The sequence below is a fragment of the Akebia trifoliata genome, chromosome 13 (assembly GCF_017979445.1).
Source record: "Akebia trifoliata isolate Shusen 1 chromosome 13, ASM1797944v1, whole genome shotgun sequence".
Lineage (NCBI taxonomy): Eukaryota > Viridiplantae > Streptophyta > Magnoliopsida > Ranunculales > Lardizabalaceae > Akebia > Akebia trifoliata.
The window spans coordinates 23,677,228-23,703,500 of NC_141387.1; the positions used below are offsets into that span (position 1 = coordinate 23,677,228).

The 26,273-nt window shown below is 36.8% G+C and overlaps 1 pseudogene; it reads left to right on the plus strand.

Moving 5' to 3' along the window:
- Positions 1–12,204: 12,204 nt before the first annotated feature.
- LOC147388096 (uncharacterized) lies at positions 12,205–13,135 on the plus strand (annotated as a pseudogene).
- Positions 13,136–26,273: the final 13,138 nt, after the last annotated feature.

Below are 26,273 nucleotides of genomic sequence, written 5' to 3' on the forward strand. Positions count from 1 at the left end.
AATCAAGTTGAGGATGTTTACTCTTCGGGACTTTTTGGTAACCCATCTGAGTCAAAACCCAAACATTTCAAACCTAATGTCAATTCTTTACAAGTGGCCAACACCTCCGTCGCACTATCTCCTCAAGCTACTCAGCCTTCACAAGCCAAGCCTAGGAGACAATTTGCCAATCTTAGAATGTCCCTTAGTGTTGCTTATCAAAAATTGATGAAAAGGGGATTCCTGACACCTTTACAACCTAAGCCTTTGCCTAATCCTCTTCCTCCAAACATGGATAATCGACAATTCTGTGAATTCCATCAAATGCCTGGTCATGTTCTTGACAGGTGTATTACTCTCCGTCATGTTATCCAAAACTTGATTGAACAAGGAAAGGTTACCATACCCACTCCTACCGTACCTAATGTTAAAACTAACCCTTTGCCTACCTTTCAAAATCAACCCCCTCCTACTCTAAACCTAATATCCATATTCAAATTCGAATCAGTTGACCCAGTTTCCTTCATTCATCCAATTGGTTTTAACAGTGCGTTCGCTCCAGACCAGAATGAGCTCAATTACCCTAAGGCAGTGGCAGAATTAAAAAACATAAAGATTATTGAAGCAACAAGTTGTCCAGCATATGACAGACTTGAATCGAAATATGAAGAGATAGTAAAATCAGGCAAGTTCAAGTCATCCATCGAAGATAATCGAAGTGGCATAGACCCCAGAATTGTGTCCCTCCATTCAGAATGATGTCGTCTTTTTTTAAGTCTTCTTAGTTTTTTTTTTTAGCTTCAGTTGCATCAGTCTTTGTGTTCAGTTAGTCATTATTAATTTTAGGCTTTAGTCAGGTATGTCAGTCTATGTTCTTTTTTATTCTAATAAATAAAGAAACTTTTGATTATCCTGTGTGCAATAATGATATGAACATAAAATCTAACATAAGAAATGACTTAAAGCTCACTAATCAAATTAGATAAATATTGAAATTAAAGAGTACACTCAAGAAGTGCAAATTGGTGATACATTTTTCTCAAGAGAAATGAGAGAATAGTACACTTACTTGAGAAATTCAACAATGTTTCTTGCATGATCTCATAAGGATATATGGATGGATCGTATAAAAATATATATCAAAACATAAAGTTAAGAGTGATTTCAAAGTCAAAGATTATTGGTCAAAAATGATATAGCTGAAAGTATCGACAAAGACGCTAAGACTTACAAGTGGATCTACCATGTTTCTCACTCAAAAGAGGAGAGTTTCATTCATAAGAGAATAAAAGATTTTCTCGAAGTTTTAGAAGAGTTGAATAGTCAGAAAACTCAATCATACTCGATTTCACAAAAGAAGACTGAAGAATATTCATTCTCAAAAGAAGACCTTACTCAACAGAGTAATCCAGATATCAAATTCCTGAAACTTTGACTAAGTCAAGCAGCATTCATCGAAGGAGGCCTCATTTGGTCGAACCATTTCCCTATCTTACCAAAAAAAAAAAACTTTCTTTAGCCCCTCGCAGCCTTTTAAAAAAATAAAAATAAATAGTCTCTTCTTTCTAAATCACACCGACCAACCTTGGGAGGGAATCTTAGTATGAACTACGTTTTGACCTGATCCCAAAAGAAAAAGAAATATTTGGGTACGTAGGCAACCTGAGAAGCTACTTCAGGCTGGTCATACAAAAAAAAAGTTTCTCTCTTAAGAAAAGTGTCATCTAAAAGGAAAATCCCCTATTGAAAGGTTAAAAAGACAAGAATGCCAAACTAAGGGCATTAGAAAAAAGAATCGAAAGAATTGATAAAAAGAAAAGAATGCCAAACTAGGGGCATTTCGAAAAAATCAAAATAATTGACAAAAAAGAGAAAATATCAAACTAGGGGCATTTTGGGAAGTTGAGCCTTATATCTTTTCTTTCTAAATCATATCCTAAGCCCACCTATTAAGTCCTCCTGAATGCTAATTGACTCGGTTAAGGTGCAGGGAACCAAGAAGTTGTCGAGTTGGTTATTCAAGATCATCAAGAAAAAAAGAGAAGCCCGCTAAGTCGAAAACCTGAAAAGGCGACTTATGCAAAATTTAGGGCATAACTATAAAACAGAAAGCCTGCTAGATTGAAAACCTGAAAAGGCAACCTAGGCAAAAATCAAGGCATCATCAGAAAAGAAAAACAAAGCCCCCTAAATTGAAAACCTGAAAAGGTGATCTAGGTAAAAATTAGGGCATCATCAAATAGGAGGAAAAGTCTCATCAAGAAGAAAAATTCAGAAGGAAGCTTGTGCAGAAACTACAGAACCATTCAAGCCACAATATTCATTTTTCAGCCAAGAGCTCACATCCGACGAAGACAATGTTGAAATCGAAAAAATCAAAAGTCATCTTGAACATTGTAGGATCTTCAAGAGTATGTTTACTTGTTCAAGTGTTCGCTAATGGAAGATGTAGAATCATCAACCACTTTGAAGACAAAGATCTTCTATTCTAATATTTATCAAGATTTTTTAAGTCCAACTCAAGCGTTTTGATGAGTGTCTCCAAATACTCAATTATACACACATTTTTTTTATATTTATCTTGATTTTTGTACCTATTTTTTCATATTAAGGTAATAATCATGATAAGCCTCAAAACACCATGTTACATGTTAATTAGGCTTAAATATAAATAAATAAATTTATTTACTAGATAAATCCAATTACGTGTGTTTCTTGTGCAGAAAATCAACAATTTGGAATCAAAATCTCAAGGCAAAAGCATTTGGACCTACTTTGGAATGTCCTAATCCTTAACTCATATTCTCCTCTTTTGTCTTTTTGTGCAAAGAAAATTGGAGACTACTTTTAGACTCTTCTACACACATTTTTCTCTATAAATAAAGCCTCAGACTCTAGAGAAAGGGTTCCATCTTGGTTCTCTTATCCAAGACTCCTTCAATCTAAGGCTCTTAGCCTATTCTCTTATTTTTTGTATTTTCATTTTCTAGTTATTTTCTTTTGGCTAAATAGTCTTGTAAGAAGTAGAAGAAGAAGTTGTAAGTTTCTCCATGAAATAAAGAAAAGTTATTTCATCTCTTATCTTCCCTCACTTGCAATGACATTAAGCTAAGTTCCCATCCATTGGAGAGTGGAAAAGCCTAGAGCAAGTTCTTGTGTTATTTCTAATTTTATGCCTTTCTTTTATTTAAAATGCTTATGAGTTCTCTTTAAGTTTCTTGCACCTTTTATTCTTAATATAGATATTTTATGTTTAGATAGATCAAGATAAAGTATGCTTAAACTAGATTGTAGACACCCCAATTTGAACGGGCCCTTACTCGAAAGGGCCCAAAAATAGTGATTTTCCGATAAATTTGACTAACGGGCCTCGAAGGCCCGAAGCATTAAAATTTGACATTTTTTGATAGATCAAAGCCTCTAACACCTCTCAATGGGTTAGTAGGTCCACCAAAAAGCTCGACATGCTCTGCTCCACTCGAAATATCGATTTTCTGACAAAACAGGCCAATAGGCCTTTAAGGCCCAAAACATTAAAAGATGACAGTTTTGATTAAATCGATGCCCCTAAGACCACTCAATGGTCTAAGGGACCCACAGGAAGGGTTGTGACCCATCCCACATGTGTTCAACATCACCGCTCCACACTTACATTCAAAATTGATAAAATCCTTCAAACTGGCCCAAAAAGCTCGATTCGCCAACACGTGGCATTTTTGATCAAATCAATGATTTCAAAATTTTCAAAAAAATAAAAATAAATAAAAATGTGAGACTTGGGATACCTACCCCTCATCTACCTCCTGCCGCTCCACCTCGAGATCCGCAAATACCCTAAGCCCCTTCGAGGCCCACATACCTTTATTCCTTTCCTAAAAATAATTTCTAACCTTACCCTCAACCCAAAATCGATTCCACACCACCTAAACCCTAAAGTGAACCCACCATCAAAAATCCAACCCACAAACAAACCTTATCCAAACCCAAGCCCAATACACTAAAAGCCCACTAACTATTACCCATATCCAACTCATTACTTAACCCATTACCCATTAACCACATCAACCAATCAACCCCTCAACATCAAAAGATGACACATGTCATCACCACCCTTCACCTCCCTCATATAATTACCTACCCCATCACCATTCTCTAAACACTCCATCTAACCCACATTACTTCCCTCCAAAATCACCTCAACCCATACCCTACCCTAACCTAACCTATCCCCATTCTCCAACCAACCACATCACAACCCATACCCAACACACCCTAATCTATCATCCTTCTCTAACATCAACAACCACCCACATCACAACCCATATCATAACCCATCATTTTCCTTAAAACACTCCCATGAAATTACCTCAACCCATACTTCCCTCATCATCAACCAACTAACCCACATTCTTCTCTCTAATCAAACAACCCCCATCAACCAATCAACCAATCTCATCAACTCACCCTCTCATCATGATTGCCATATGGCATCATCCCCTTTTTTCTCCCAAAAACCAACCTACCAACCCCTTTTCCCAACCCATTCTCCTAAATCTACACACTTCACCTCTTCAACCAACATAACACTCCTCCTCTAAACAACCCTTTTAACACCTATAAATACCCCTCCCCTCCTTTCAAAAAGGGTTACCAAGTCTCCGTAAGAAAAATCTATTCTCTCTACTCATCCTCACTTCTCTCTCATATCATATTCTAAAAAAGGAAAGTTTCACTCTCAACTCATTAAGGACTCAAGAGAATTTGATGAGACTATCATTGTTCTTCTCACCGGAGTTAATAATAATGTAGACACCCCATTTTTGCACTCGCCTGATTAATCAACTCGTCAATCCGATTGCAATGATTCCCAATGATGGATGTGTATTCCGTTGCTTTATTTTGTTACCAGATGTGTTTCAGAAATCCGGATGAGGTATCTCGAACTGACAAAACCTTAGAAACTACGCTACGCTAGGAAAATACGACCCCAGAAACATAGAAATCATCATCTTGCAGATCAGATGGAAACTTCACGATAAAAATCACTAAAAATTACCAAATTACCAAAATATCCCTAACTTCAAAACAACCCTAGAGCCTACGTTACTCTTAGGAAAACTCTCTCGAACACATAAAATAACAAATCAGAACCAAATAAATCATTTCACAAATTTTAACAGAATTTGACAAAATTACGAAAATGCCCCTCGTAAAGTTCACAACCATTTCACACAAAAAACTTCATAAATAACAAAAACTAATATTTCCATTGAATTTCTTACGAAAAATCGATTCTAAAACATCCTGGAACATTAAAAACTGACTTAAAACGTGAAAAGTCCTCTCCGAGGGCAAAACGGTAATTTCACAATTTTCATAATTAAAAAATTCAAAATTAATAAATAAAACATTAAGTAATTAAATTTAAACATTAATGAAATTAATTTTAAAATTTTGAACCTAAAAAATCGATTAATCGGACTCTCAGGCAAAATTGTTGAGGGTTCGTGGGATATTTCTTTAAGGACCCCTCCATTTGGGGGTCCAAAGAATTAAAAATAATGGAAGGGGGTTCTCCAAAAATTTAAAGTCAATCAAGCAAGACTGTAGTCAAAGTATTAAAGTCAATCAAGTGAGACTAAAGTCAAAATTAAAGTCAATTAAGCAAGACTGAAGTCAAAATATTAAAAGTCAATCAATTAAGACTAAAGTCAAAACATTAAAAGTCAATCAAATAAGACCAAAAGTCATAATAGAATTCTAATTAAATAATAACTCTATCTAATAGAGTTCTAACTTAAAAACAATTCTACCTAAAATAATTCTAATTAAAACACAATTCTACCTAAAACAATTTTAACTAAAACACAACTCTAATTAAAAGATCTCTAATTAAACACTAACTCTATCCAAATCAACCTTAAAAAAATTCTATAAATAGAGGTGCTCACACCCTATTTTCGTATCAAATCATAAACCCTAAGAGAAGTAGGTCTAGAAGCTCCCCTAGCCCCCCATAAACCTTGGTTTTGGAGCCCCAACTCCTTACCTAACATCCCCCCTTCAATTTTAGTCTAGAAAACACCTAAAATCTCTCCAAAAACACCCCCAAATCCGCAACAAACTTGAAGAGTTCAGATTCAGAAACAAGAAGATACCTTGATCTAGGAGATTCGAAGTCAAATCCGGAGACAGAACGAAGCAAGGGAGTACAGTACAAGGAGCTCTTTTTGTTAGATCTGAGGGAACAAAGTCCTTGCAATCGAAAAGGTAAATTTTTATTTTTATTTATTTTTATCTAGGTTTTAGCAATGTAATTTACTTGGGAAGTTAGTAGAGACCGGCTTTGGCCGGGCGGGGTTGGTGCCTAACTGATGAGTGTCTCCAAACACTCAATTATACGCACATTTTCTGGATATTTATCTTGATTTTTGTACCTATTTCTCTATATTAAGATAATAATCATGATAAGCCTCAAACCACCACGTTGCATGTTAATTAGGCTTAATTATATATAAATAAATTCATTTACTAGATAAATCTAAGTACGTGTGTTTCTTGTGCAGAAAATCAACAATTTGGAATCAAAATCTCAAGGCAAAAGCATTTGGGCCCACTTTGGAATGCCCTAACACTTTGGAATGCCCTAATCCTTTGGAATGCCCTAATCCTTAACTCATATTCTCCTCTTTTGTCTTTTTGTGCAAAGAAAAGTGGAGGCTACTTTTAGACTCTTCTACACACATTTTTCTCTATAAATAGAGCCTTCATTTCTAGAGAAAGGGTCCCATCTTGGTTCTCTTATCCAAGACTCCTTTAATCTAAGGCTCTTTGCCTATTCTCTTATTTTTTATATTTTTTATTTTCTAGTTATTTTCTTTTGGTTAACTAGTCTTGTAAGAAGTAGAAGAAGAAGAAGTTGTAATTTTCTCCATGAAATGAAGAAAAGTTCTTTCATCTCTTGTCTTCCCTCTCTTGCAATGACATTAGGCTAAGTTCCCCTCCATTGGAGAGTGGAAAAGCCTAGAGCAAGTTCTTGTGTTATTTCTAATTTTATGCCTTTCTTTTATTTAAAATGCTTATGAATTCTCTTTAAGTTTCTTGCACATTTTATTCTTAATATAGATACTTTATGCTTAGATTAGATCAAGATAAAGTATGCTTAAATTAGATAATTTGTAGTAAGAAGTTCTCAAGAAATTCTACTTTGTTTTTGTTCCTTTATTTCATTTTAATTGCAAAACTTTCCGATCTAAGAAGCTAACACCAAGCCCTTATGATTGAGTTATAAAAAGGCTAGAGACTAGAAATTGCTCATTAACATGTTTTAGGTAGATCCACCTCCAATGGTGTTTTAATTCATAAGTTTACTTGCTTTTAATTTCATTTACTTTAGTTTATTTTCTAGCAATTTTACATCTTCTTATAAGTTCAAAAATACAAAGAAAAACAGTTTTAATTCCTTTTAGTTAATTTGAATTTTATCTTCTTAGCTTAGCTCTATTCCTCCTTTCTCTTGGGTTCGATCCCCTACTTGCCCCACAAGTAAGGTAAAACTAAGATTATTATTAACTCCGGTGAGAAGAACAACGATAGTCTCATCACTAACACCTTCCAACCCCGTAACTTGATCCCCGAATTCAGATTTTTTATGGTAGATTAGTTCTTTTTATCCATGTTAGAGTCGGTTTGGTTCCTAGACCACAATAACTAGGTGGCGACTCCCAAACCTCAAGGGTCAAAAGCGGATCCGCGCACCCCGCGGATCGAGGGCGCTTTCAGTGGCGACTCCACTGGGGACATTGAGGATCAGACTTGAAAAACCCCAAGTATGGGAACATTGCCAATGATCTAGTTTTTATTTTTAGTTGATTCTATTTAATTGCTAGTTAGTTAGTTTTTTATTGTTCGTTTATCATTTTTTTTATTGGTGGGTTTAACCATTAATTTCGGTTCAACTTTGAATACGTTATTATAGCATATTATTAATTTCATGTAATTCAATCGAGAGTCACTTGGGGTGACTTTAAATAATACCAAGTTTCTACGGATACTTTGTTGAGGGTTGAATAACGATCGTTGAGGATGAAATAATGAAACAAAGGATTCTTTTATTTTTATTTTAAGGTATGGCGATTCATTGGTGATGACAAAAGATTTTTTTTTAAAAAAAAGGGGGAAACAACGTTCGATATATAACTTATTTTTAGTTAGTTGTTTTTCATTTTTTGTTTTTTTTTTAGATGATTTATGGGCAAGAGATGCTGTCCATTGACAGCAGATGGATTTTTTTTTTTTTTTTTTTTTTTAAAATTTTGAAGTTTCTGCCAACAGCAGCCTCCAATGGTGTGCCCCAAGTATAAAGCAATTTGAGTTTTTTAAATCCAACGATTTTCAATGGGGTGCCATAAGCGAAAACCCATTTTTACTTCTCAATTAGTTCTTTTAAAAGAGGTCTTCTTCCCCATTCGATCCCATCTGTCTCGACAGAGACTTGAGAATGCTTCTCCTCAAAGATGCCAAAACCCATGCTCCAGTTTGTGGATCTCGAACGATCGAGATATCAATCGATCAAGCCTGCTTCTACCTCTCAATCGAGCAAATAAACGATGGAATAAAAGGCGAGTAAATGACACGATCTGCTACATGCGATGAAAGGTTTGATTAAGATCAATCCTCACCTGCCTAAACTCAGTTTTGAGCCTCATCTCTACGTTCCTATTCAGTTTAATGGCTATTTTTTTTTCAGTCAGCCGTTCTTGTAAGATTGATACTTCTGATCTCGATTGAACGTGGAGATCTTTGTGAAGATTGGTTGAATCGGTTTTTCACTCATTTTCTTTTAAGTAAAAGTCTCCAATCACCCTTAGAGAAGTTCAGAAAGAGATTTCTCTCATCACAGCGCTAAAATGGCGAACAATTCGTCGAAAAATCCCATGTTACAGGCTGATCTCGACGCTGATCTGCTGTTATAGGTTGATCTCGACGTTGATCTGCTGTTATGAATTGATCTCGACGTTAAACTTCTGTTGATCTCGACGTTAAGCTGCTGTTATAAGTTGATCTCGACGTTAAGCTGCTGTTGATCTCGACGTTAAGCCGCTGTTGATCTCGACGTTAAGCTGCTGTCATGAGATGAGCTCGACGTTATCCTGCTGTTTTAAAACAGCAAGGCTGATCTCGACATGTGCTGGATGAGTTCGATTATGGGCAGCGGCATTTAATCTATTTCCCAAAATTATCTTGGTTTTTTAAGATCAATTTATTTTCTAAAAAAAAGGGGAAATTAATCAAAATAAAAAAAATAAAGAGTAGAAAGTTTTCTAAAAAAAAAAGGAAGTTCAAAAAATAATGAAATCAAATTTTTTAAATGTTGCTAATGGCGACATATGCTCAAGTTTTTTTTGTTTTCTGAATTTTTTTTATCGGGCTCATCTTGTGTTTTTTAAACTATCCTCTCTATTTCATCGTTTATTATTATACCCTCAATTCAATACCCTTAGAAATTTCAAATTATTTCGGGTCACCCCAAAATAACCTTCGATTGGAATACATGAGAAAATAATACGGGATTAAATGCTAATATCAAGTATATGCTTAAGGTGCTTATTGTAGACACCCCATTTTTGCACTCGTCTGATTAATCAACTCGTCAATCCGATCGCAATGATTCCCAATGATGGATGCGTATTCTATTGCTTTATTTTGTTACCAGATGTGTTTCAGAAATCCGGATGAGGTATCTCGAATTGACAAAACCTTAGAAACCACGCTACGTTAGGAAAATACGATCCCAGAAACATAGAAATCATCATCTTGCAGACCAAAAAGAAGCTTCACGATAAAAATCACTAAAAATGACCAAATTACCAAAATACCCCTAATATCAAAACAACCTTAGAGCCTGCATTACGCTTAGGAAAACCCACTCAAACACGTAAAACAACAAATCGAAACCAAGTAAACCACTTCGCCAATTTTCACAAAATTTGACAAAATTACGAAAATACCCCTCATAAAGTTCACGACCATTTCATACAAAAATTTCATAAATAACAAAAACCAACATTCCCATTGAATTCCTTACGAAAAACTGATTCCAAAACATCTTTGAACATTGAAAAACGACTTAAAACGTAAAAAATCCTCTCCGAGGGCAAAACGGTAATTTCACAATTTTCATAATTAAAAAATTCGAAATTAGTAAATAAAACATTAAATAATTAAAGTGAAACATTAATGAAATTAATTTAAAAAGTTGAAACTAAAAAATCGATTAATTGGACTCTCAGGCAAAATTGTTGAGGGTTCGTGGGATATTTCTTTAAAGACCCCTCCATTTGGGGGTCCAAAGAATTAAAGATATAATAGAAAGGGGTTCTCCAAAAATTTAAAATCAATCAAGCAAGACTAAAGTCAAGATATTAAAGTCAATCAAATAAGACCAAAGTCAAAATAAAAGTAAATCAAGCAAGACTGAAGTCAAGGTCAATCAAGTGAGACTGAAGTCAAAATTAAAGTCAATCAAGCAAGACTGAAGTCAAAATTAAAGTCAATCTCATAAGACTAAAGTCAAAACCCTAAATTAAAACCCTAATCTAAACTAATCAAGTCAATCTCATAAGACTAAGGTCAAAATCCTAAATCCAAACCCTAATCTAAAACTAATCAAGTCAATCTCATAAGACTAAAGTCAAAACCCTAAAGACTAAGTCAAAACCCTAATTGAAACCCTAAAAGAAACCCTAATCAAACCCTAATGCTTCTAAAAACTTTATAAAAAGGAGCCTCCACACCCTATTTTCGTATCAAAGAAGAAACCTTAGAAAAAGTAAGTGAAGAAGCCTCCACAACCTCCCCAAAACCCTAATTTTGGAGTCCCAACTCCTTCCCTAACACCCCTACTCCGATTTTAGCCTAAAAAACACCCAAAAACCTCTCAAAAACATCTCAAAAATCTACAACAAATTCGAAGCACCCAGATCCAAGAAGGAGATACCTTACCTCGGAAATCAGAAATCAGATCCGGAGATAGAACGAAGTAAGGAACACGGTACAAGGAGCCATTTTCACCAGATCTGAGGGAATACCACTTTTGCAGATCAAAGGTAAGTTTATTTTTATTTTTTTAATCTAGGTTTATCATTAGCGATGTAGATCTATTTGGGATAAGTAGAGACCGGCATTGGCCGGGCGGGGTTGGTGCCTAACACCTTCCAACCCCGTAACATGATCCCCGAATTCAGATTTTCTGTAGTAGATTAGTTTTTTATCCATTTTAGAGTTAGTTTGGTTCCTAGACCACAATAACTAGGTGGCGACTCCCAAACCTCAAGGGTCAAAAGCGGATCCGCGCACCCCGCGGATCGAGGGCGCTTTCAGTGGCGACTCCAATGGGGACTATTGAGGATCAGACTTGAAAAGCCCCAAGTATGGGAGCATTGCCAGTAGGACCTAGTTGTTTATTTTATTTTATTCTTAGTATATTTTATTTATTTTTTATTTTTTATTTTGATTTTTATTATTCTTTTGGTTCTATTGTTGATTATTGATTGAGATGTTGAATATTTTTTTTTGGCACATCTTTGTTATGATTCAATTTGGGATCATTCAGAATGATCCTAAATAATGCAGGATATCAAAGGTTAATGACATGGGAAATGACCAATTTTTTTTTATTTTGAATTATTTTTTGGTCTGTATTACCCTTTATTAGTATCTTTTGGTTCAATATTTGATACATGGTTTTGGTTTTTTTTTATGGTTCGATCTAGGGTAATTTTGGGATGACCCTAAATAATGAAAGATTCAAATTGACATAAATTGATGATAGAATGATGGTGGTTGGAATGTGAGTTATGGATTTTTTTTATATTTTTTTTAGCACGTTACTAGACATAGGCGGCGAGTTATGAAAATAAATTATTTGTGAGTGATGTGGTAAGAAATAAAAAAATTTCCTTTTTTAATGTTGTTCATGATGAGGAGAGGATTTCGAAAAAAAAAAATCAGAAAAAAAATCGTAAAAAAAAAAAAACTTTCACGCGGTGTGCCATTAGCAAAACACAGCTTTTGCTGTTTTTATCATCTTCTCCATGTATTTAAAAACGGAAAACAGCAGAGAAACGTTCTTTCTCTCTCTCTCTCTCTCTCTCTCTCTCTCCTCTCTCTTTCTCTCCCTCTCTCTCTCTCCATATCTGTTACAAATCGATCGATTGACTGATTATGAGGATAAGGAAGAGATAACCTGTGAACGTGTTGTTCGGATGGGTTCGAAGGCAATCGATGAAGGTGAAGATCTTCATGGCTGTGATGTCTGCAATCTGTTCTTTAATCTTTCTAAAGTATTTCGTCCATGATCACAACCACTTCTTCATAGGCTCTGAAGCAAGCCACGCTATAGGAATCATGGTCTTGATTTACAAGCTCACTACCCAGAAGACGTGTTCTGGTCTGTCACTAAAGACCCACGAGCTCATTGCTATATTCTTAGCAGTAAGATTGTTTTGTAGCTACATTATGGAGGCGGACATTCATACCGTGCTTGATTTTGCGACATTAATCCCAACAGTTTGGGTTATATACATGATGCGTTTCAAATTGAATTTTACTTATATCAAGGAACTAGACAACATGAAAATATACTATATGGTGGTTCCTGCGGCCATCCTTGCCTTTTTCATCCATCCTTATACGATTCGTAGTCGCATCAATAGAATGCTTTGGGCTTTTTGTACGTACTTAGAATCTGTTTAAGTGGTGCCTCAGCTTCGTTTGATGCAAAATGCAAAGATGGTTGAGCCGTTTACAACACATTATGTTTTTGCATTGGGTATTGCAAGGCTCTGGGCCTGTGCTCATTGGATAATTCAGGTTATTGAGACTCGTGGGAAATATATATTCTACCAGGGAATTGGTAACCTGTGGCTACCAATGATCCTTCTTTCGGAGATTATTCAAACTTTCATATTGGCAGACTTCTGTTACTATTATGTTAAGAGTGCTGTTATGAGTGGTAAACTGTTGATGAGGCTGCCTTCAAATGTCTAGACCTTCATAACTCATAGTAGCTTTTAACCTTACAATTTGAACAGATGTTGTCATAAAAGATTATTGGTCATAGTTTTCTTATTTAAAATATTAAATGAAAATGTCTTTTCTTAAAAAAAATCAATTTGGTAAAAAAAAAAAAGAGCGTTCATTATCTCAACTACTATTGTGCTATCCTCAATTTAATATGTTTTGAAATTTCGAATCGTTGTGGGTCGCCCAAAACGATCTTTGATTGGACCATAAAAAAAAAAGAGGGTTGGATTTCGAAAATCAACTATAGCGGTGAATTTTTAGGTGAGTCAACTCAGTTGAACTCGTCTTGCACCATGTAAGGAACCAATTGTTTTAATTTTATTTGCATGTTTTCATAATGTGGTGCTATGATATCCCGATTTTGGTTGTCATAAGTCGAGTCAACACATTTGAATTTATTGGTTTCATACAATTTGTTGCTTGTTCTTATACATTCCCCTCATATGTTATGATGATATTGTTTCCATGTTATATGAAGATTGAATACTATGAGATGAGTTAACTCGATGAGTCCATATTTGAATAGGTTATGTGTTAGATTAGGGTGCATGATTTCCTTTTTGATACCGATTGATATGATGATACCCTTTTGATATCTTGATTGATGGAGTCTTAACTCTAACATATTGATTGATTGGTTATAATTAATTGATTGGTCTTGTTGATTTTAATTCCTCCTGATTTGCATGCCATGACTTTGATCTTGATAATCTTTTGATGATTGTATTCACTATGATTGTGGCCCATTGATGATTTGATCTAGCTTATAAGCCCATTTATCTTAAAAAGGCCCCGGGCACACCCCACCCTGCTTTGCACACACCACATGCACGTTTACTGTTTTACGCACTTACACGTCCCATTTAGCCAACGTGGCACTAGTGCGTGGCCCGGTCTCTTCGGAGATGCGACGTCATTCATGAAACCCACAACTCCAGTCACGTACCTTAGGGTATATCAAACTGGGGGCATCAATACCATCTGATCAGGTGATTCTGAGAAGTATGTTGATGCACCCAGGCTGGAGCGACCTGAGCCTTTGACCTATTGTAAGCCACATAGTCACATGTCCCGATTGCCAACGTAGTACTAGTACGTGGTCGGTCCCCTCGTGGGATGCCAAACCATTTATGAAAGCTACAACTCTTGACTCGTACCCGTAGCTATAAAAGATAGTCTAAGTATATCAATTGCACTTCTTTGTCAAAATCGGTGCCTAAGCAAGATCTTGCCCCGCTGTACCCTACTGTACGAGGGGGATAGACTACGTCTATTCTAGACGAGAGGTATTTAAGTGGGCCCTTGCTCAGCATTGTGCGCCACCTCTCAACTGGAGATCAAACTGGCTGTTTTTGGCTTCAGAGAAGTGAATTGAGATTTTAGATTATCACCTATACGGTATATCAAACCAAGTCACCACGTATCGAAAGGTATATAGGTGTGCTTGGGCAAGGGTGGCCAGATAAAAATGCATTGCACGTAGTAAGCTTAGAGTCTAGAAACCTTCCCAATAGGTCACGACTCGAACTTATCGTGGGTGTTCCCGGGTTGTTTATTGATTGGAACCTGTTGATTGAAGAATGTATGTGAATGATGTGAATGGTGTAGATCAGAGTGTATGATTGTCCTCAAGGATAAAATATTATTTTTGAAAATCAAAATGGGTGCACCGACCCAATAAAAAATCCATCTCTTGCAAATGACCCAGTCCAACTCGATCCAACAATCCTGATGGACTGGGCCATTTAAATCGAAATAGAAATCAAATTTTCAAAGAAGAAAAATAGTTTACAAAGGGAAAGTATTTTCCAGAAAAAATATTTTCCAAAAGAAGTGTTTTCCAAAAAAGTGTTATTCTCTAAAAAAAATGTTTTCTAAGAAAAAACGTTTTCCAAAAAATATTTTCCAAGAGAATATACTTTCCAAATAAAAAACTATTTTTCAGAGAAAAAATATTTTTCAGAAGAAAATGTTTTCCAAAATAAAAGAAAAAGAAGGAAAAATAATTTGCAAAAGATCTATTTTTGCATGAAAAGTTTTTATGTACCTTGGAAAACTACCAAAAAATGTTGGAAAAAAATAATCAGATTTGTGAAATAAAAACATTATTTTCCAATATTTTTCAAGAGTGGAACATAATTATTTTTCTTCTGAATAATCATTGAATGGATGAATTTTTTAATGGATTGGTGCACAAAATTCAATAAAATCTCAGGGTTCATTTAAAATGTTATCAAGGGGGTGACACTGAAATTTGTTAAATTCACCTTCAAAAAGGTTTAAGGGTTATCATTGTATCTAAGCTCAATCGTCCATCGTCTAGCTAGGATTGTAAATCTGGTCAGTTAGAGTAAACGTCAATATCAAGTCAACAGTCAGAAATGACCTCAAAATTTCTCAACATCGTCCAGTTGTTCTTTGAAGATCATAGTGCTTCAATCCTACCGGTTATAAGCAATATCTCAGTCCTCAGTCCTAATCAAACTCGTGTGGGTACTTGTCTTGAGTTTTCATGAGTCATTTGGGTTTAACCTGAGTCCTTTTTTCCAGCAAGGTCATGTCTTCTTTTAATTGAGTCTACTCTTTCCTATTGAGTCAAGTTAGTTCGTCGAGTCTATAGAGGTGTCTGTTGCCCCATCTGAAATTGATCGGATAAAAGAAATTTTTGAATACCTCGAGCGCATTAACGAATTAACTAATAATTTGATAGATTTCATTTTTGAACAAGAAGATAAGAGTCGGGCTCAACCTTTAATCGAGAAAGGAAAGGTCTTTGACCTCGAAACAAAAAATAATTCCTAAAGAGATTCAAATAGAAACCATCTTATCCCTAAAGGAACACGAGGGGATAATGAATTGACTCAGAAATTTCAAAAGACTTGTTCGTGTGATCATATGAGGGTATGCTAGGTACAAGCTTGGGTGTTGTTCAACATGGAATGGATACTCGTCTATATCAATGGAATCAAAGAAGATGTTGTAAAAATGTATCAGTGCTATCCTCACTACATCTTGAGTTTCAAATCATATATTATCAGTCGATATGGGGGTACCTTTTGAACTAATCTCTGATAATGGGTCGTATTTTAAAGCATAAATCATTACTCTATGTTTAAAGTTGAAGATGCAGAAGCACAAATCATCCCCCTACCGTTCTCAGATCAATGGAACGGTTGAAGCAGTCAGTAAGAGTCTCAAGACTATCATCAAGAAAATGTGATAATCACATCGAGATTGGTCAGAAAAATTATCATTCACGCTATGGACATATCAAACTTCAATTCGATCCTCTAGTGGAGCTACTCCCTACTCCTTAGTGTATGGCATGGAAGCAGTCTTGCCAGTTGAAATGGAAATTCCGTCTCTCAGGGTCTTGTTGGAAAATCATTTGTTAGAAACAGATTGGGTTCGCCAGCGGTATGAAGAATTGAATTTGATTGAAGAAAAACGACTAAGAGCTTTGTACCATATGCAAGCTTATCTAAGAAAAGTCACCCGTTGCATTTGACAAAAAGGTCAAAGCTCATCATTTACAAGTCAAGGATTTAACTATCAGACTTCAGAGAAAATTAAACACTCCTCCTCGACTATAGGAGAAAGTCTGAACCCAATTGGAGAAATTCATTCATTAAGGAAATACTATCTGGAAAAGTCGTCAGACTTCAAGATCATGATGGAAGTGAACTACCAGAGTCAACCAGTCTTGACCGAATCAAATGGTACTACATTTAAGGAGGCCATCTTTGGCCGAATCAATTTTCCTGCTACCCAGTTCATTATCTCCTTTCTCAGCCCTTTGCAGCCTGTTCAAAAAGAAAAAAAAATGTGCCTTTTATTTCTTAGCCTGATTACCTAACCCAGGGGAGGGAAAAATCCGAACTACGTTTTGGTCTGATCCCAAAAATTTGGGGTACGTAGGCAACCTGAGAAGTTACTTCAGGCCCGACCACACCAAAATTAAAAAAATAGATTCCCCGATGAAGAAAAAAAATCTAAAAAGAAAAAATTCAAAAGAATGGGGAAGAAAATTCAAGAAAAAGTTTAAATGAAATGCCACACAAGGGGCATTTGGGTTTTTGAGCCTCAAAATCCCTTTCATTTTACGCCTAGTCCCAAGCCTACCTATAAAAGTCCTCCTAAGTACTGTGTGAAAAGGTTAAGGAGGGTAGTAGAACATGATCAGACAATAATTCTAGAAGGTCAGAGGAAAAGAAAAAGATAAAAAAAAAATGATGAAGCCTGCTAAGTTGAAAACCCGAAAAGGGCGACTTAGGCAAAAATTAAGGCAAGTTCGCAAAGTTGAAAATCTGAAAGGACAACTTTGGCAACAATCAGAGCCAAGAAAAAAGAAAAAGCTCACTAGATTGAAAACCTGAAAAGGCGATCTAGGCAAAAGTTAGAGCAAGCTCGATAGATTGAAAACCTGAAAAGGCGATCTAGGCAAAAGTTAGAGCAATAAAAAAAAACAGAAGAAAATCCCAAGCTGAGAGCAGTTCGAGCTGAAACATCAGAAATCCGAATAATCAAGTTCAATACTCAGCTTAAACCAGGCATAGATTCAGAAGCCACAAGTATCTTGTCTACGATCGATCTGAAAATTCTTACTTCCCCAAGTGAACCAATGGAGAGAATGGTGAACTCTATAATGAGTCTCAAAAGGAAATATTTTGTTCTCTTGAGCCTGACTCAAAATCTTTAATAAAATTAATCAAAATTAAAAGTTGGATCTTTATTGCGCTTGTGGTAATCAAATATTTCAAACCTTCATACAAAGGGCATTTTTTCTTTTTCCTCTAGATATGTAATTTCCCCCCTTATACTAGGGGCATTTTTTAATGATGTGTTCAATTATTTTCAATACCATGTTTATTGTCAAACTAGGGATATTTTGTTCTTGGAGCAATGTCAATCCTAAAAACCTCAAACTTAAGGTTAGCTTCTTGATAACAATTCTTCAAAAAAAACTCTTGAGGTTCAAAAGAAATAAAAACTCATGTTTTAAATTCATAAAACTTTTGGATAAATCTTTGAGGTTTAAACAAAAGCACTTCGGATCTCACATTTGACTGTGTCCAGAAATCGACTAATATGGTATTTCCAGATCCAATCATTCCTGGATTCGATCATTTCTCTTCCAGATTCAGTATCTTCCAGATTTATTCAATTCACTCTGATCAGTTTTTTCCAAATTCATTTTTTTTCCCAAAAGGCCTTCATTCCTTTGCCAATTTTACTCAGTTGCCGCCAAGTCTTAACTTGGATTTTGCTCAGATGCCGCCAAGGGTTATCTTGGATTTTGCTCAGTTTCCGCCAAGGGTTATCTTGGATTTTGCTCAGTTGCCGCCAAGGGTTATCTTGGATTTTGCTCAGATGCCGCCAAGGGTTAACTTGGATTTTCTCAGATGCCGCCAAGGGTTATCTTGGATTTTGCCCAATTTCCGCCAAGGGTTATCTTGGATTTTGCTCAGTTTCCGCCGAGGGCTTTCTCGGATTATGCTTAGTCAGATGCCGCCGAGGGTTTTCTCGGAATTATGCTCAGATGCCGCCAAGGGTTTTCCCGGAACTATGCTCAGATGCCGCCAAGGGTTTTCTTGGAATTATGCTTAGATGCCGTCGAGGGTTTTCTCGGAACTATGCTCAGATGCCGCCAAGGGTTTTCTTGGAATTATGCTCAGATACCGCCAAGGGTTTTCTTAGAATTATGCTCAGATGCCGCCGAGGGTTTTCTCGGAACTATGCTCAGATACCACCAAGGGTTTTCTTGGAATTATGCTCAGATGCCGCCGAGGGTTTTCTCGGAATTATGCTTAGATGCCGCCAAGGATTTTCTTGGAATTATGCTCAGATGCCGCCAAGGGTTTTCTTGGAATTATGCTCAGATGCCGCCGAGGGTTTTCTTGAAACTATGCTCAGATGCCGCCAAGGGTTTTCTTGGAATTATGCTCAGATGCCGCCGAGGGTTTTCTCGGAATTATGCTCAGATGCCGCCGAGGGTTTTCTCGGAACTATGCTCAGATGCCGCCAAGGGTTTTCTTGGAATTATGCTCAGATACCGCCGAGGGTTTTCTCGGAATTATGCTCAGATGCCGCCAAGGGTTTTCTTGGAATTATGCTCAGATACCGCCGAGGGTTTTCTCGGAATTATGCTCAGATACCGCCAAGGGTTTTCTTGGAATTATGCTCAGATGCCGCCGAGGGTTTTCTCGGAACTATGCTCAGATACCGCCAAGGGTTTTCTCGGAATTATGCTCAAATACCGCCGAGGGTTTTCTCAGAATTATGCTCAAAGGCCGCCAAGGGTTTTCTTGGAATTATGCTCAGATACCGCCGAGGGTTTTCTCGGAATTATGCTCAGATACCGCCAAGGGTTTTCTTGGAATTATGCTCAGATGCCGCCAAGGGTTTTCTTGGAATTATGCTCAGATGCCGCCGAGGGCTTTCTCGGAATTATGCTCAGATACCGCCAAGGGTTTTCTTGGAATTATGCTCAGATGCCGCCGAGGGCTTTCTCGGAATTATGCTCAGATACGCCAAGGGTTTTCTTGAATTATGGTCAGATGCCGCCGAGGGCTTTCTCGGAATTATGCTCAGATACCGCCAAGGGTTTTCTTGGAATTATGCTCAGATGCCGCCGAGGGTTTTCTCGGAACTATGCTCAGATGCCGCCAAGGGTTTTCTTGGAATTATGCTCAGACGCCGCCGAGGGTTTTCTCAGAATTATGCTTAGATACCTCCAAGGGTTTTCTTGGAATTATGCTCAGATGCCGCCGAGGGTTTTCTCGGAACTATGCTCAGATGTCGCCAAGGGTTTTCTTGGAACTATGCTCAGCCAGATGTCATCGAGGGTTTGCTCAGATTATGCTCAGCCAGTTGCCACCGAGGACTTTCTCGGATTATGCTTAGTCAGATATCACCGAGGGTTTTCTCAGATTATACTTAGATAGTTCATTACTCTTTCACCCCGAGTATGTAGAGTAGAACTCCAGGAAATTAGTCCATTACTCTTTCACCCCGAGTAGGTATAGTAGGACTCCCAGAAAAAGTAGTTCATTACTCTTTCACCCCGAGTAGGTAGAGTAGAACTCCCGAAAATAGTTCATTACTCTTTCACCCCGAGTAGGTAGAGTAGAACTCCCGAAAATAGTTCATTACTCTTTCACCCCGAGTAGGTAGAGTAAAACTCCCAGAAAATATGTCCATTACTCTTTCACCCCGAGTATGTAGAGTAGGACTCCCAGAAAAAATAGTTCATTACTCTTTCACCCTGAGTAGGTAGAATAGAACTCCCAGAAAATAAGTCCATTACTCTTTCACCCCGAGTATGTAGAGTAAAACTCCCAGAAAAAATAGTTCATTACTCTTTCACCCCGAGTAGGTAGAGTAGAACTCCCGAAAAAGAATTCATTACTCTTTCACCCCGAGTAGGTAGAGTAGGACTCCTAGAAAAAATAGTTCATTACTCTTTCACCCCGAGTAGGTAGAGTAAAACTTTCCAAAAAAAAATTGTTTATTACTCTTTCACCCAGGGTAGGTAAAGTAAGACATTCAATTTTTTTATGCTCAATTTATGCTCAGTTATGCTTAGTTTATGCTCAGATTTTACTCAGTTTCACACAGTGCACACACTTGCACACTTGTTCTTTTAGTCAGGGAGAATTCTTTAAAATTCAAGGATCTGACGCCATCAGTGAGAGCTCTCGCTCGAGGACCTGACAACCTTTTAGTTCGGGGAGAGTTTAACCCTCAAGGATCCGAACACCCCGACGAATTGCTAAATCAGGCTGCAAAATGAACTGTCACTAGCTTTGGCATTCGAATATCGCACTATCTACCAAAATAGATTTGCTATCTAGTTTGCTTCAACCCTCTGCCAAAGAGGGGCATCTGTAGACACCCCATTTTTGCACTCGTCTGATTAATCAACTCGTCAATCCGATCGCAATGATTCCCAATGATGGATGCGTATTCTATTGCTTTATTTTGTTACCAGATGTGTTTCAGAAATCCGGATGAGGTATCTCGAATTGACAAAACCTTAGAAACCACGCTACGCTAGGAAAATACGATCCCAGAAACATAGAAATCATCATCTTGCAGACCAAAAAGAAGCTTCACGATAAAAATCACTAAAAATGACCAAATTACCAAAATACCCCTAATATCAAAACAACCTTAGAGCCTGCATTACGCTTAGGAAAACCCACTCAAACACGTAAAACAACAAATCGAAACCAAGTAAACCACTTCGCCAATTTTCACAAAATTTGACAAAATTACGAAAATACCCCTCATAAAATTCACGACCATTTCATACAAAAATTTCATAAATAACAAAAACCAACATTCCCATTGAATTCCTTACGAAAAACTGATTCCAAAACATCTTTGAACATTGAAAAACGACTTAAAACGTAAAAAATCCTCTCCGAGGGCAAAACGGTAATTTCACAATTTTCATAATTAAAAAATTTGAAATTAGTAAATAAAACATTAAATAATTAAAGTGAAACATTAATGAAATTAATTTAAAAAGTTGAACCTAAAAAATCGATTAATTGGACTCTCAGGCAAAATTGTTGAGGGTTCGTGGGATATTTCTTTAAAGACCCCTCCATTTAGGGGTCCAAAGAATTAAAGATATAATAGAAAGGGGTTCTCCAAAAATTTAAAATCAATCAAGCAAGACTAAAGTCAAGATATTAAAGTCAATCAAATAAGACCAAAGTCAAAATAAAAGTAAATCAAGCAAGACTGAAGTCAAGGTCAATCAAGTGAGACTGAAGTCAAAATTAAAGTCAATCAAGCAAGACTGAAGTCAAAATTAAAGTCAATCTCATAAGACTAAAGTCAAAACCCTAAATTAAAACCCTAATCTAAACTAATCAAGTCAATCTCATACGACTAAGGTCAAAATCCTAAATCCAAACCCTAATCTAAACTAATCAAGTCAATCTCATAAGACTAAAGTCAAAACCCTAAAGACTAAGTCAAAACCCTAATTGAAACCCTAAAAGAAACCCTAATCAAACCCTAATGCTTCTAAAAACTTTATAAAAAGGAGCCTCCACACCCTATTTTCGTATCAAAGAAGAAACCTTAGAAAAAGTAAGTGAAGAAGCCTCCACAACCTCCCCAAAACCCTAATTTTGGAGTCCCAACTCCTTCCCTAACACCCCTACTCCGATTTTAGCCTAAAAAACACCCAAAAACCTCTCAAAAACATCTCAAAAATCTACAACAAATTCGAAGCACCCAGATCCAAGAAGGAGATACCTTACCTCGGAAATCAGAAATCAGATCCGGAGATAGAACGAAGTAAGGAACACGGTACAAGGAGCCATTTTCACCAGATCTGAGGGAATACCACTTTTGCAGATCAAAGGTAAGTTTATTTTTATTTTTTTTATTTTTTTAATCTAGGTTTATCATTAGCGATGTAGATCTATTTGGGATAAGTAGAGACCGGCATTGGCCGGGCGGGGTTGGTGCCTAACACCTTCCAACCCCGTAACATGATCCCCGAATTCAGATTTTCTGTAGTAGATTAGTTTTTTATCCATTTTAGAGTTAGTTTGGTTCCTAGACCACAATAACTAGGTGGCGACTCCCAAACCTCAAGGGTCAAAAGCGGATCCGCGCACCCCGCGGATCGAGGGCGCTTTCACTTATCTTTGCCTATATGATTGGAATAATGTTGACTTTGATTGAATTTTCATTTGATCCGAATAGTTTTGATCTTGATTAAATTTTCATATGTATATGATTAGGCCCATAGGCCCATTTGCTTGAAAAGGCCCCGGGCAGACCCCACCCTGTTTTGCACACACCACATGCACGTTTACCGCTTTACTCACTTATACGTCCCATTTAGCCAACGTGGCACTAGTGCGTGGCCCGGTCTCTTCGGAGATGCGACGTCATTCATGAAACCCACAACTCCAATCACATACCTTAGGGTATATCGAACTGGGGCATCAATACCGTCTGATCAGGTGATTCTGAGAGACATATTGATGCACCCAGGCTGGGGTGACCTGAGCCTTTGTTCTATTGTGAGCCACACAGTCACATGTCCCGATTGCCAACGTAGTACTAGTACGTGGTCGGTCCCCTCGTGGGATGCCAAACCATTTATGAAAGCTACAACTCTTGACTCGTACCCGTAGGTATAAAAGGTAATCTAAGTATATCAATTGCACTTCTTGGTCAAAATCGGTGCCTAAGCAAGATCTTGCCCCGTTGTACCCTACTGTACGAGGGGGATAGACTACGTCTATTCTAGACGAGAGGTATTTAAGTGGGCCCTTGCTCAGCATTGTGCGCCACCTCTCAACTGGAGATCAAACTGGCTGTTTTTGGCTTCAGAGAAGTGAATTGAGGTTTTAGATTATCACCTATACGGTATATCAAACCAAGTCACCACGTATCGAAAGGTATATAGGTGTGCTTGGGCAAGGGTGGCTAGATAAAAATGCATTGCACGTAGCAAGCCTAGAGTCTAGAAACCTTCCCCATAGGTCACGACTCGAACTTATCATGGGTGTTCTCGGGTTGTTTATTGAATGAATGCCTGTTGTTGGATGAATGTATGTGAGTGATGTGAATGATGAGATCAGAACGCATGTGAATGATGAGATCAGAATGCATGTGAATGATGAGATGAATGTATATGAATGATGAGATCAGGAATGTGCGGGTTTGTCCTCAAGGATAAATTTTTTGTTGTTTAACCTGATTTGAAATTACAGTATCATTGGGTACACCAACCCAATAAAAAATCCATTTTTAAACTTGACCCAGTCCATCTCGATCCAACGATCATTATGGGCCGGACCATTTAAATCGAAATAGAAATCAAATTTTCAAAGAGCAAAAATGGTTTAGGAAGGGAAAGTATTTTCCAGAAAAAGTGTTTTCCAAAAGAAGTGTTTTTTTTTTTTTAAATGTTTTCCAAAAAAAATGTTATTCTCTAGAAAATAATGTTTTCTAAGAAAAAGTGTTTTCCAAAAAATGTTTTCCATAAGAACAAGATTTTCCAAGAGGAAATGTTTTTCAAATAAAAATTATTTTTCAGAGAAAAAATGTTTTCCAAAAGAAAAGAAAATGAAGGAAAAATGATTTACAAAAGATATATATTTGGATGAAAAATTATTGAAATATGTTTGAAGTTGTTATTCAATAAAAACATTATTTGTCAATATTTTTCAAGAGTGTAGTAAAATTATTTTTCTTCTGAATAATCATTAAATGGATGAATTGTTTAACGGATTGGTGCACAAAATTCTATAAAATCTCAGGGTTCATTTAAAATGTTATCAAGGGGGTGACACTGAAATTGGTTAAATTCACCTTCAAAGAAGTTAAGGGTTATCATTGTATCTAAGCTCAATCGTCCATCATCTAGCTAAGGTTGTAAATCCGGTTAGTTAAAGTAAACGTCAATATCAAGTCAATAGTCAGAAATGACCTCAGAATTTCTCAACATCGCCCAGTTGTTCCCTAAAGATCATAGTGCTTCAATCCTACCGGTTGTAAGTAATATCTCAGTCCTCAGTCCTAATCAAACTCATGTGGGTACTTGCCTTGAATTTTCATAAGTCATTTGGGTTAGTTCAAGTTCTTTTTTCTAGCAAGGTCATGCCTTCCTTAGATTGAGTCTACCTTTTCTTATTGAGTCAAGTTAGTTTGTTGAGTCTATAGAGGTGTCTGTCGCCCCTTCTGAATTTGATTGGATAAAGAAAATTTTTGAATACCCCGAGCGCATTAACGAATTAACTAATAATCTAGCTCAAAGATATGTTTTTCTCCTAAGCAAGAAGATAAGAATCGGGCTCAAGAAAGCAAAGGTCATTGACCTCGGAACATAAATAAATTCCTAAAGAGATTCAAATAGAAACCATCTTATCTCTAAAGGAACACAAGGGGATAATGAATTTTCTCATAAATTTCAAAAGACTTGTTCGTGTGATCATATGAGGGTATGTTAGGTACAAGCTTGAGTGTTGTTCAACACGGAATAGGTAGTCGTCTATATCGATGGAATCAAAGAAGATGTTGTAAAATGTATCAGCACTATCCTTACTACATCTTAAGTTTCAAATCACATATTATCAATCGATATGGGGGTACCTTTTGAACTGATCTCTGATAATGGGTCGTACTTCAAAGCATAAATCATTACTCTACGTTTAAAGTTGAAGATCCGGAAGTACAAATCATCCCCCTACCGTCCTCAGATCAATGAAACGGTTGAAGCAGTTAGTAAGAGTCTCAAGACTATCATCAGGAAAATGTGTCAATCACATCGAGATTGGTCAGAAAAATTATCATTCACGCTATGGACATATCGAACTTCAATTCGATCCTCTAAGTGGAGTTACTCCCTACTCCTTAGTGTATGGCATGGAAGCAGTCTTGCCAGTTGAAATGAAAATTTTATCTCTCAGGGTCTTATTGGAAAATCATTGGGTTCGTCAACAGTATGAAGAATTAAACTTGATCGAAAAAAACGAGTTAAAGCCCTGTACCATGTGCAAGCTTATCTAAGAAGAGTCACCCGTGCATTTGACAAAAAGGTCAAAGCTTATCATTTACAAGTCAAGGATTTAACTATCAGGCTTCAAAGAAAATTGAACACTCCTCCTCGACTATAGGAGAAAGTCTGAGTCCAATTGGAAAAATTCATTCATTAGGGAAATACTGTCTAAAAAAGTCGTCAAACTTTAAGATCATGATGGAATCGAGTTACCAGAACCAACCAACCTTGACCAAATCAAACAGTACTACATTTAAGGAGGCCATCTTTGGCCGAATCAATTTCCTTGCTACCCAGTTCATTATCTCATTTCTCAGCCCTTTGCAGCCTTTTCAAAAAAATATATTGTGCCTTGTATTTCTTAGCCTGATCACCTAACCTAGGGGAGGGAAGTTTCGAACTACGTTTTAGTCTGATCCCAAAATTCTGGGGTACGTAGGCAACCTGAGAGGTCACTTCAGGCCCGACCACATCAAAATAAAAAAAAATCTAGTTCCCCACACAATAAAAAAATTAAGAAAGAAATTCAAAAGAAAAAGAAATCCAAAATGGGGAAGAAAGTTTAAGGAAAAAGAAAACAATTGAAAAGGAAATGCCACACAAGGGGCATTTGGGTTTTTTAGCCTCAAAATCCCTTTCTATTTATACCCAGTCCTAAGCCTACTTATAAAAG